The sequence below is a fragment of the Ascaphus truei genome, chromosome 7, assembly GCF_040206685.1.
Source record: "Ascaphus truei isolate aAscTru1 chromosome 7, aAscTru1.hap1, whole genome shotgun sequence".
NCBI lineage: Eukaryota > Metazoa > Chordata > Amphibia > Anura > Ascaphidae > Ascaphus > Ascaphus truei.
In genome coordinates, this window is record NC_134489.1 from 6,768,302 (window position 1) to 6,782,246 (window position 13,945).

The 13,945-nt window shown below is 40.5% G+C and overlaps 1 pseudogene; it reads left to right on the plus strand.

The window, feature by feature from the left end:
* Positions 1–13,945, plus strand: part of LOC142498671 (cytochrome P450 2G1-like) — a 121,315-nt pseudogene that overhangs the window by 82,879 nt on the left and 24,491 nt on the right.

The following is a 13,945-nucleotide window of genomic DNA, read 5'->3' on the forward strand; positions in this document are numbered from 1 at the left end:
CTGTTTATTTAGCCACATTGGTTTTGACTTATTTCTTTTATACTTATAACCCAAGGGTATACAATGATAAGTGTGCTTTTCTAACAATGTTTTAAGACTGCCCATTTATCTTCTACATTTTTCCCTGCAAAAACATCATCCAATTGTATTACTATTAGATTAGACCTCAGTTTATTAAAATCTGCCTTTCTAAAGTTTAAGGTCTTTGTTGAACCCAAGTAATCTGTTTTATGATAATTTATTTCAAATGAGACCATGTTATGATCGCTGTTACCCAAATGTTCCAGGACTTGAATATTTGTCATTACTTCTGCATTGTTTGATATGACCAAATCCAGAACTGCCCCTCTCCTGGTTGGTTCCTCAATAATTTGGGTCATATAATTGTCTTTAAGCACCCCCAAAAACCTGTTCCCTTTTGTTGAAACGCTAATCTCATTGCCCGAGTCAATTTCTGGATAATTAAAATCCCCCATTATGCAAACGTAACCCAGTTTTGATGCCTTCTCCATTTGCAAAAGTATTTTAGCTTCCTCAATCTCACAGATATTTGGTTTATAGCATATTCCCACAACCATTTTCTTTATACTTTTACCTCCACTGCTAATTTCTATCCACAAAGTCTCTACATTTTCATCATTCCCTTCATATTCATCATCCCTAATAATAGGTTTTAGATCCGGTTTAACATATAGACATACTCCACCTCCTCTTCTATTTGTTCGATCCTTCCGAAAAAGGGAATAACCCTCTAAATTAACTGTCCAGTCATGAGTTTGATCCCACCATGTTTCAGTGTTACGGTTGTGCTCACCACAAACCAGGGCCGGACTGCGTGGCTGAGGCTGGGTTATGAAATAACCGACCTTAGACCGCGCAGTCTGGTCCGGAGTGCGAAGTTCATAGTCAAACAGGCTGGGTTCAGGACTGGAGAGAACAGCATAGTCGTTGGACGAGCCAGAGTCGGGATAGGAGATGTCCGGGTAGTCGTGTCCAAGCAGGGAGTCGGCAACAGGAAATCAAGCAGGTCCTCCTGCTTCAGCGTAATCACTGCAGGTCAAGAACGGGGTTTGCGTGAGTGGCGTCCACTGCCCATGGCGCCTGTCTAGGAGAGGGAAGAGAGACCGGAGTGTGCACACCGCCAGGCAGCACCGGTAAACCAGTGCTTCAGCGCAAGAGCTCAATCTGGCCTCTGCGAAGGGAGAAAGAGCAGCAGGCCACGGGGTCCAAACAGCAACCTCTGCTAAGGGTAGAAGCAGCAGGTTGCGGGCTCCAGGGAAATAGCACACAGCAGGTCTACGGGGTACTAGGAACACAGGCCTCAGCGAAGTAGCTGCAGGTTATGAGGGAACAGGAATGAGAACAACGAACTGGAACAATAATCAACAGAGATTAGTAACGAGAGATAACAAGCCAGGAGGCTTGTGGCAAAACACAGGTAACATCCAAGAAGGATTATGCTTGGCAGAGAAGCATTGTGGAGAATACAGTATTTAAAGGTCAGCGAACCAATACCAGAAGGGGCGTGTGAGAGCATTGCTCTTAATGACTGAACCCAGGCTGGGGCTGTAGTCATAGCTTGCACAGGTGCTGTAGATACCAGGGGGAGTGTTCCAGGACTGCACAGCAAGGAGAGCAGTAAACCGAGGTGTGGATTCCTAACATTCAGTAATGCCTAATATCATACTGCTCCCTTGCAGCTATTAATTCAAGCTCCCCCATTTTATCTGTCAGGCTTCTTGCATTAGCAAGCATGCATTTAATTTTTTTTTCAGCCTGTACTAGTATCTTATCTGCTCCTTCCTTTCTGCGCCCACTTGGTTTAGTCTTTAGAAGTTGTCTAGTGTTATCTGTATTTACTATGGGTGTCTAACTGCTTGTCAAACTCGCACTTGCGCCTTATTCTACCTCCATACCACCTTGTATCCTCCTCTATTCCATTTAGTTCATTATCTGTTTCATTAAAACGGATCTGTTTTTCTTCTCATAAGTAAGGGCCCTTTTGTTAAATTATTTGACTAAAGCATTGTACTGCCTGCATGTCTCTGTTGAAGGTTCTACCACTACAGTATCTGCAAACGTTCGGTCTTCAGTTACCAAGGTATACCAGATAGGAATGCAGTTAAGGACAGGACATTTTTGAGAAACAATGTTCCCATAAAAAATTCCGCATTTTTCATGATTTCGTTAAGTTTTACATTGCCTTCATGTTCAAAATCATAAAATGTATTTAACAGATTGGATACATGTTTAGAATAGGTGTTCAGAGTTTTTAGCATGCGGTTCACACCATCCTTAAAAGCACAGATCGTTTGCTCCGGTTCAGAGGTTTTAAGGGAGTGTTCCTCTTTGTTATCATGAATCAAGTCATTCAATGCTTTTTATGAATAACAAAAATATAATTCATTTGATGGAGATCTGAGAACGAAGCACGGAGCACTGCAAGACAGAAATGCCCAATGCTACATCTAAGTGACAAAATACATAGTGCAATACTTCAGTGCAAATCTTCTCATGAGTTAGGGTCATTTATTTAAACCATTTGGCTAAAGCGTTCTAAGCCTGCAGCCAACATCCCGGCATGACCAATTTGCAGGTCCTAACACTACCTGGAAAAATCCTCATGTTCCTTTGCTGGAGGGAGAATGACCACAGTGGGTCTGTTGTACACAGGAACATATAGAAAAAAATGCTAATTGGCAAGTGGGACGGGGCGAGCTTAAACCCTGGGAGGAGGGGCCACTAACCTCCAAACAACTGATACCAGTTGAAAATCAAAATGAATAAACACACAATCCCAACAAGCTCAAGAACCCCAAAACCCACCACATAATATATACATCATATATATTTGTGTAAAAAAGGAGTGTCACTGAGCGTGGCCAAATGTATACAATAAAAGAAAGAAATGCCCAGTGCTACATTCAAGTGAGCACTGTGACCTATCATGAGAGACTCCAGGTGTGGGTAGCACCTCATAGTTACATAGTTACATAGTAGATGAGGTTGAAAAAAGACGTAGGTCCATCAAGTTCAACCTATGCTAAATTTAGACAACAGATACTTTATCCTATATCTATACTTACTTATTGATCCAGAGGAAGACAAACAAAAAACCCCATTAAGGGGAAAAATTAATTCCTTCCTGACTCCAAGAATTGGCAATCGGATTAATCCCTGGATCAACATCCTTCCCATGTATACTTATTTGGTATATCCCTGTATACCTTTCCTATCTAAAAAGATGTCCAACATTTTTTTGAACAAATCTATTGTATCTGCCATCACAGTCTCCATGGGTAATGAATTCCACATTTTAACTGCCCTTACTGTAAAGAACTCTTTCCTTTGTTGCTGGTGAAATTTCCTTTCCTCCAACCTCAGTGACTGGAACAGCAGGGAGCAGGCAAGGATCATCTGAGTCACAGGCAGGGGTCCATGGCATGCAGCAATACTCGTAGTTGGGTCACAGGCAGAGGTTGGAGGCCGGTTGCAGTTATCTTAGTCAGATAACAGACAGAGGTCAGAGGCAGGCAGCAAGATAATGTCGTCGGAGCACAGGTTGGGGTTGTCAACAGTAAATCCACAGGCAGAGGAACAGGAAACAAGAGAAAAGTGATGCGTCCAAATTGGTCAAAGTTCCTCAATAATATATGTAAATAATACTGGATAGCAATGGACAGTCCATGAATGATATGGCAATTATCAGGTGCGGGCTAGGAGTCTAGTGGGGTCCACATGACCACCACAGTTGAAACACCATAACAGCCCCCCCTAGTAACCAATATAAAATGAACAGAGGCACTGGTAAACATATGCATATATGTAGGGGCGCTCTGGCCCTGTTACCTTAGTGCTTGCAGGACTTCCAGATATCCAGGGCGTGCAGTTCATCCAGATAGATAGCCAGCAGGAAGATAGGTGAAGATGCGTTGCACTGCCTCAATTTCCAACTCCCAATGAGACCGGAAAAAATACAAAGTGAGCACTCAGCTGAATAACAGGTCAGGTTTATTGCAGGGTGGTGCAGCAGGGGAACAGCAAAGCCACACGAACGCACCTACGCGTTTCGTGCACGAGGCACTTTATCAAGGTGACAAACAAGTATAAAACTGCGTGATTTATACTCACCTGTACTGTGCCTCGCGCTGCCGGGTGTGACGTCATCGTCCCGCGTCGCAACGGGTCGTGGTGACGCGGCGTACACAGCCATTGGCTGGGCCAGTCAGGTGGTATGGTAATGTTATCTGACTGTCTTTTTTTCTCTTTTTTTTCCTAAAACAAACTTTATTAACAACAATGTACAATAAGATAAAAAAACAGAGTTAAAAACATATTTCAATACTATAATAGCAGTAGATCAACACAGGCATTGACAGTGGGTATTTGGAGTATGTATGGGGCATTATATTACTCTAATAAACTTACAGCTAAGTGCTATAAATGGCCCCCATTAGGTTCATAATGAACTATGCCTGTGTAGGTGATACTTTGTAGTTTGTGGATCGTGGACTGAACATGACCACAATTCAAGTGCAAAATATAGAATAATTATTGTAATCAAATGCATATACATAAGAATATAGTCCTAGCTAATCACTTTAGTGGACAACATAAGATGCTTCTTATATAAGTCACTTATTTATGAGTTGACCCTAGACTTAGTGATATATTAATATTCAAATATATTCATGGAATATGTGATGGTATCTAACCTACTTGCATATTGAATAGAACAGCATGAACAAAGATTGGGAAAGCAAAACAGGAAGAGAAAAATTAGAACAAATATATATAAGTATTGAGGGTTAATGACAATTTTAATTAATGAATTAGTCTGTGTCCATAATATTATTACTAAAAGAATAAAAAATATAAAAAAATAAAAAAAAATAAAAAAAAATAAAAAAAGAGTGCATCAGTGCATAAAAAATAATACAAAGTGCATTGTTACATAAAAATACTGAACAGTGATAATGTGGACCTATCTATATGAAAAAACCCAAAATACAAATTGTTTTAATTAGTTTAGAAAATGACTTATATCCCAATCAATGTTCATGCCAAAGGGTTCCCTAGTCCTCAGAGTAAAAATCCAGTAAGATTCCCGTCTATCTAGCATCTTAACTCTATCTCCTCCTCTGGGGGAGGCGGGAATGTGTTCAATGCCTTGTACTGTACAACGATTGGCATTACCATGCGGACAATTAGAGAAATGTTTTGGTACAGGGTGATTTAGATCTTTATTCTTAATCAATCGGAGATGTTCTAGGATTCTAATCTTTAGTTTTCTAGTGGTCCTCCCCACGTACTGGCGTCCACATCCACATTTGAGTAAATATATTATAAACGTGGAGTTGCAGTTAATAAAGCAGGGGACGTTATACGTCAATCTCGTGACTGTAGAGGTGAAAGTTTTACCCTGATTTATTGAAGCTCACGCTTTACAATTAGTGCATGTGAACATTCCTTTTGGTAAAGGGGATTTGTTCTCATCTGCTGCAGTGAAGAGACTGGGTGATAGTGTATTAGCTATCGTTTTGGCCCTTTTAAATATAATATTTGGGCCTAGCGACACATACGGTTTCAATACAGAATCAAGTGACAAAACACTCCAATGTTTCTTGAAGATGGCTTTAATGGATTGTGCTTGTTTGCTGAATGGTGTTATGAAAGACGGACTAAGATCAGATCTTGATCTTTTCACGGTTTTATGTCTAAGAAGACTGTTTCTGTCCATCTTCCACACCCCATCAAGCAATCTGTCTAAATCAGATTTTTTGTAGCCTCTCTGTAAAAAGCGAACGTATAACTCTTCTGATTTAATTTTAAACTCATCATCATTAGAACAATTGCGGCGGGTTCTGATGAATTGGCTTTTCGGTATCCCCATGAACGTGGCTTGAGGGTGACAACTATCTGGTCTTAAGAACGTGTTCCGTGAATTCGGTTTACGATAAAGTGTGGTCTGAATGGAGAGTGCAATATCAATGTATAAACATAAATCTAAATAATAAATGTGCTGATGGTGATAACAAAAAGTGAAAGAGAGATTAAACTCATTGTCATTAAGTGACGAAATAAACTCTAAGAGTGTGGTGATGTCTCCTTCCCAAATAAACAGGAGATCATCTATGTAGCGTCTATAAAATATAATGTGCTCTCTAAATCTATTTTTATCTCCAAAGACATGGAACGACTCCCACCACCCCATATAGAGGTTGGCGTATGATGGGGCAAAGCTCGTGCCCATAGCCGTTCCACGTCTCTGGAGATAGTGCACCCCGTCAAACAGAAAAAAATTGTGAGTGAGTAAGAAGTGAATAGCATCTAAAAGGAAAGTGACTTGTGCTTGTGCTAAATCAGATTGATTAAGAAAGTGACGTGCTGCTGTCTCCCGAAGATTCATAAGACATTGGTGTCCCCTCCTGGGAGGCCAATTGTCTCTAGCATTGATTCTTTGGGAGATGGTGTTTCACGGTACGTGGATTTATTCCTACAGCCCCTTGTCCAACAATTGCCCTCGTACATTCGGGATAGTAGTGATTTATTAACCACTCTAGACCAAATTGTATGGAATCATAATATGGTGTGGGTGACGCTAGACGTCACGTCATTATATACCATCATTTCCCATGAACATGGCTTGACAGCAGCACGTCACTTTCTTAATCAATCTGATTTAGCACAAGCACAAGTCACTTTCCTTTTAGATGCTATTCACTTCTTACTCACTCACAATTTTTTTCTGTTTGACGGGGTGCACTATCTCCAGAGACGTGGAACGGCTATGGGCACGAGCTTTGCCCCATCATACGCCAACCTCTTTATGGGGTGGTGGGAGTCGTTCCATGTCTTTGGAGATAAAAATAGATTTAGAGAGCACATTATATTTTATAGACGCTACATAGATGATCTCCTGTTTATTTGGGAAGGAGACATCACCACACTCTTAGAGTTTATTTCGTCACTTAATGACAATGAGTTTAATCTCTCTTTCACTTTTTGTTATCACCATCAGCACATTTATTATTTAGATTTATGTTTATACATTGATATTGCACTCTCCATTCAGACCACACTTTATCGTAAACCGAATTCACGGAACACGTTCTTAAGACCAGATAGTTGTCACCCTCAAGCCACGTTCATGGGGATACCGAAAAGCCAATTCATCAGAACCCGCCGCAATTGTTCTAATGATGATGAGTTTAAAATTAAATCAGAAGAGTTATACGTTCGCTTTTTACAGAGAGGCTACAAAAAATCTGATTTAGACAGATTGCTTGATGGGGTGTGGAAGATGGACAGAAACAGTCTTCTTAGACATAAAACCGTGAAAAGATCAAGATCTGATCTTAGTCCGTCTTTCATAACACCATTCAGCAAACAAGCACAATCCATTAAGGCCATCTTCAAGAAACATTGGAGTGTTTTGTCACTTGATTCTGTATTGAAACCGTATGTGTCGCTAGGCCCAAATATTATATTTAAAAGGGCCAAAACGATAGCTAATACACTATCACCCAGTCTCTTCACTGCAGCAGATGAGAACAAATCCCCTTTACCAAAAGGAATGTTCACATGCACTAATTGTAAAGCGTGTGCTTCAATAAATCAGGGTAAAACTTTCACCTCTACAGTCACGAGATTGACGTATAACGTCCCCTGCTTTATTAACTGCAACTCCACGTTTATAATATATTTACTCAAATGTGGATGTGGACGCCAGTACGTGGGGAGGACCACTAGAAAACTAAAGATTAGAATCCTAGAACATCTCCGATTGATTAAGAATAAAGATCTAAATCACCCTGTACCAAAACATTTCTCTAATTGTCCGCATGGTAATGCCAATCGTTGTACAGTACAAGGCATTGAACACATTCCCGCCTCCCCCAGAGGAGGAGATAGAGTTAAGATGCTAGATAGACGGGAATCTTACTGGATTTTTACTCTGAGGACTAGGGAACCCTTTGGCATGAACATTGATTGGGATATAAGTCATTTTCTAAACTAATTAAAACAATTTGTATTTTGGGTTTTTTCATATAGATAGGTCCACATTATCACTGTTCAGTATTTTTATGTAACAATGCACTTTGTATTATTTTTTATGCACTGATGCACTCTTTTTTAATTTTTTTTTATTTTTTTTTATTTTTTTATATTTTTTATTCTTTTAGTAATAATATTATGGACACAGACTAATTCATTAATTAAAATTGTCATTAACCCTCAATACTTATATATATTTGTTCTAATTTTTCTCTTCCTGTTTTGCTTTCCCAATCTTTGTTCATGCTGTTCTATTCAATATGCAAGTAGGTTAGATACCATCACATATTCCATGAATATATTTGAATATTAATATATCACTAAGTCTAGGGTCAACTCATAAATAAGTGACTTATATAAGAAGCATCTTATGTTGTCCACTAAAGTGATTAGCTAGGACTATATTCTCATGTATATGCATTTGATTACAATAATTATTCTATATTTTGCACTTGAATTGTGGTCATGTTCAGTCCACGATCCACAAACTACCAAGTATCACCTACACAGGCATAGTTCATTATGAACCTAATGGGGGCCATTTATAGCACTTAGCTGTAAGTTTATTAGAGTAATATAATGCCCCATACATACTCCAAATACCCACTGTCTATGCCTGTGTTGATCTACTGCTATTATAGTATTGAAATATGTTTTTAACTCTGTTTTTTTATCTTATTGTACATTGTTGTTAATAAAGTTTGTTTTAGGAAAAAAAAGAGAAAAAAAGACAGTCAGATAACATTACCATACCACCTGACTGGCCCAGCCAATGGCTGTGTACGCCGCGTCACCGCGACCCGTTGCGACGCGGGACGATGACGTCACACCCGGCAGCGCGAGGCACAGTACAGGTGAGTATAAATCACGCAGTTTTATACTTGTTTGTCACCTTGATAAAGTGCCTCGTGCACGAAACGCGTAGGTGCGTTCGTGTGGCTTTGCTGTTCCCCTGCTGCACCACCCTGCAATAAACCTGACCTGTTATTCAGCTGAGTGCTCACTTTGTATTTTTTCCGGTCTCATTGGGAGTTGGAAATTGAGGCAGTGCAACGCATCTTCACCTATCTTCCTAGAGGAACAGGAAAGCAGGACTGGGACAGGAACAGGAACAGACTGGGACATGCCAATTAATTTAATAAGTAAACCAGGACTCACACAGGAACAGAACAGGGCAGGGCAGAAGGTGTCTGGAACATAAAACAAAGGCAAGCAGGAACAGAAGACAGGAAGCTATAAAGGCAGTCATGGACAGAAGATTGGAGAATGGAGAAGAGACAGACAGAGGAAAACCCAGAGCAGAAAGAAACAGCAGCACACACGGTGGACAGACAAAGGAAACAGAAATGGAGAGGGAGAACTAACAATTTATCACGATTATTCCTGACAGTCCACCCTCAAATAATCCAGGGGGAGCATGTACACTGGCGACACACTTTATTCGAGCTTGGCTAGTCCCACGAATTCGGGTATACTCGGGTGTATTGAGGTTTGTGACTGTTTTCTGCCCGAGTGCATTGCGTTATTTTCCAGGCAGGTATTGAAGCATTTTATTCCCGCTGGCTGCAATACTGCACAGTATATATATATATATATATACTGCATTACAATTCATGAATTTATGCCATCTGGTAGACACGCGAAGCATTGCAGCCTATTAAATCCTAATCATTATCATTTAACAGATCAGCCGCCCGTCAGCCAGGCATGAACCCAGGCTGGGAAGGCAAACGCAACGGGGCTTGTCAGAGGTGAGGAGCGGCGCATTCCAGGTATCTGCCAGGTACATACTGGGTATTTGCTCGAATAAAGTGTGTCGCAGCAGTAAGGGAAAGAAGACAAACAAAAACACAATATAAGTGCAGATGTATACAAATCTGAGATAAGGCACATAGTGTATTCTTGGCTCGTATGTCCAGCCTAGTCACAAGATGTTGATTAATAAAAATCACTTGTAAGAAGGGCTGCTACCCGTATGTTTATTACTAATTAAATAATGTGAAGGGGTATATAGAGGGTACATTCATACCAGCATACAAACTCCTGACAAAGCCGGATACAGTTTTCAACTGGGCGAAACGCGTTGAGTGATACCTTTTTGGTCCTGAAGGCAATCCGTACTTCACTGTCCCTGCAGCCGTGACGTCACACGTTCCGACGGGCGCAAGAGAATAAGGACAAACTCCGAAAACAACCCACGAGTAGAGGAAGTTTGAATACCCAGGGGAGGCGGTGAGCAGTGCGGTGACCCTTCATTTCACTTATTAAGTGATATATTCTTGTTTCATACTTGCACAACATAAGTGCACATTTTATATATTTTTACATAAAGATTTTGTCTATCAGCCTGATCGCACTATGTAGTCTTTCCCATCTCTCCCATACCCCTTCTCATAATTGACTGTGCCTTTGATGGGGGTCCCTGACTACACATATCCAACACGGGCAGCAGCCCTTCTTGCAAGTGCTTTTTATTCATCAACATCTTGTGAGTAGGCTGAACATACGAGCCAAGAATACACTACGAGCCTTATCTCAGATTTTCATACGTACATCTGCACTTATATTGTGTGTTTTTGTTTGTCTTCTTTCCCTTACATGCTCCCCCTGGATTGTTTGAGAATTACCTTACATCTTGGAACCCGTGAGGCAGGTCCCACCAGAGGGTTTGAGCTGGGTCACTAGACTTTCACTTATTTTGATTGTCACTATTTTTATTTGTGTGATTTATATTAGTTCTACACATTCACTATTTTTTATTTTTATAATTGAGTTGTTCGCGCCTTTATATTCACTTTTTCACGATTCACATTAGTCCACCCTCTCCAGGGAGATCCTCCGGCCGACCCTCTAGGTTTGATAGGGTGTCCTTGATGGAAAGCTAACTTAAGGTGGCCTCCGGACAACACTCCAGGTTTGGTGGGGTGTCCTTGATTGAAGGCCAACTGAAGGTGGCCCACCTCTGGTGGTTTATTGACAGGCGAAGTGCTTGTCTTCACAGCGATGCCACAGCAATCAGCAGCAGGTACATCAGGCGCTGCAGGGAAAACCAAGAGAGGTACGTTCGTATTCATAGGGAGCATAGGATTCAGCAACGGGTACATCAGGTGCTGCCGGAAAATTTGAGAGGGATGCATTTATCTTCATTGCAGGAACAAAGGTATCAGCAATGAGTATATAATTTATTTTATTTATAAAATGTTTTAACAGGAAGTTATAAATTGAGAGTTACCTCTCGTTTTCAAGTATGTTTTGGGCACAGAGTTATAACAATACATGGATACATTAAAAGAACAGGGTTATACAGTCAACGTAGGGATCCCATCAACTCCAGGGACACATTCATCCCTCTGTCCCATTCACCTTTCTGGGCTAAGCTGAAGCAAGGTACCTTATCGTTGAGTCGTGCTTGAGTTTTCAAGGGCAGATATTGCTGAGACAATGTGCCTACATGTATCCGAGAATCAGGCATGATTCCCGGGTACATTTTTAGGGGAAACGATAACTCCGGACCCCAACTATCTAGGCACATTCTGACAACAATTCCTCCGCAAAATCCCTCTTGAAACTCATCCCCTAGCAATCCCTGCTCGCTGGCATGGCCGGAAAGGGAAAAACACATCAATCTTTATTTGAGAGTCTGGTTACCCCCTACCGTCACACCACGCGACCAGGACATTTAAACAATGCACAGAGATACCAGAACCCCCATACCGGGAGCCTGTAACTCAGGAAGCTTGGGGTACACGTGGCTACAAATAATGCGGTTTAGCTGTGGAGACCCCTGCTTCAATACTGTGTTATTCAAATAAAAGCAGCGCGAGTCCCGTTAAGAAGCAGGGACACCCGCTTTGTTTATCCTTATCGGCCATTAGTCTCCTTACTTGCACTCCACGCGCACACAGGAATAAAAACGTGCCCATAGAGGATTTCGTGAGGGCAGCGCAACCGACCATAATGCTACATCTGTAAGTAAACCAGTACTCTCACAGGAACAGAACAGGTTAGGGCAGAAGGAGTCTGGAACATAAAACAAAGCAAGAAGGAACAGAAGACAAATAGCTATAAAGGCATGCAGGAAAAGAATAGCGGAGAGCAAAGAGGAGACAGAGGAAAACCCAGAGCAGATAGAAACAGCAGCACACCCAGTGAACAAACAAAGGAAACAGAAGTGGAGATAGAGAACAAATAACATGTCAGGATTATTCCTAACACAGCCCCTAATTTCTTCCCCTCTCAAATAGAGGAAGAAATGTCTCTAGACCAGTTATTCATGACTCCTCCACCTCCTCCACGGATCGTGGATTATGGTTTTTGGTTCTAATTATTAATCTGTCACGTGGATAGCCAGTGATAGATTTTTTGGGGGGGATAAAGGAGGATTGGCATTTTTGAGACTGATCTGCAGACCAATGGAACAGGTCCAATCCGAGACGGATCCAAATATACAAAAAAAAAATGTCGCCAATCTCTACCCAGAATCCCCTATAAAAAGAAAAAAAATTCCAAGGAACCCCAAATATTTGCTTTTAGTACAATTATATTAGTTTAAGGCAATTACATTTTATAAATTGTTTACAAAATAGATTTTTTGATGGAAGAGAACTTCTATTTTAATGATAGCTCATTCTTTTTAGATGTATGAAATGTTTCCCTGGATTATGAAACACCTTCCTGGGCAACATAATAAAATTTTTACAGTCATGGAGAAGCTTCTGGAGTTTGTAGAGAAGAAAGCTAAAATGAACCAGAAGACTTTGGATCCCAGTAATCCTAGGGACTACATTGATGCTTTTCTCATTAAAATGGAGAAGGTACAGACACACTGTTGTACTGTATAAAGCTGTATAAGTTGTGTTGGTATTGAAAATGAGTGAGTGAATTTGGACAATTCCTCAAGATACTAGATTGGCAATACATTGATATTAAAATACTGATATCTTCTTGGGAGAAGTGATATGGATTAATAGACGGAGTTAGGGAGAAGTTTAAGAAGTTTAAGGTGTTAAGTTTAAGAAATTAGAGCAGCTATGGGGAGAGGAGGTTACACAGAACAATTAAAGGATTTAGAGAGGTGTGATAGGGAGAGGTTAGATGCAGCATAAGGAGAAGTTAGGGAGGAGTTAAAGGGACCAATAGAATAAATTAGGGAGGAGTTATATGGAGGGATTATATACTGTAGTGTATTAAGAGACATTGGGGTTATTGAGACAGGTTATATGGAGCAAATAGGAGGAGCTATAGGCAGAAGTACTATGGAGCAATAAGATGAGATATAGGGAGAGATTATATGGAGAAATAGAATGAGTTATAGGGATCCATTATATAGAGCAATAGAATAAATTAGGAATTAGTTAACTGATTCCCAATATTAAGTTTTGGATTAATGTTATAAAACCACTGTAACCATTTCAAGGTAATAACACAGTGTCTCATCTTATTTGTATCTTCAACCCCATTAGGAAAAAGATGATCCACATAGTGAATTCAACGTGCCCAACATGGTGTGCAGCACCCTACAGATCTTGTTTGCTGGTGTTGATACTATCAGCACCACCCTGACATATGCTCTCCTCCTTCTCCTTAAATACCCAGATGTCCAAGGTGAGTGATTAACAAATATCCTACAGTCCTTATCATTCAACAAGTTCTGAGTTCATACATAATCAAACATCTTTAACTTTTCTCAGTTGGCATAAGATCCTCTGTCTAATGATCTGACACAGTTAAATTACATCTACGGTATTGATTTGCATGATGTGTGAGAGGAAGGAACAGCTTCAGGGAACCTTTGTGAGTCAGGTGGATGCACTATAAAGTGTCTATTTTTTTTAACTAAGCAGTGATTATGTAGTGTCCATGATTGGATACGTTGTTCAGGACAGTC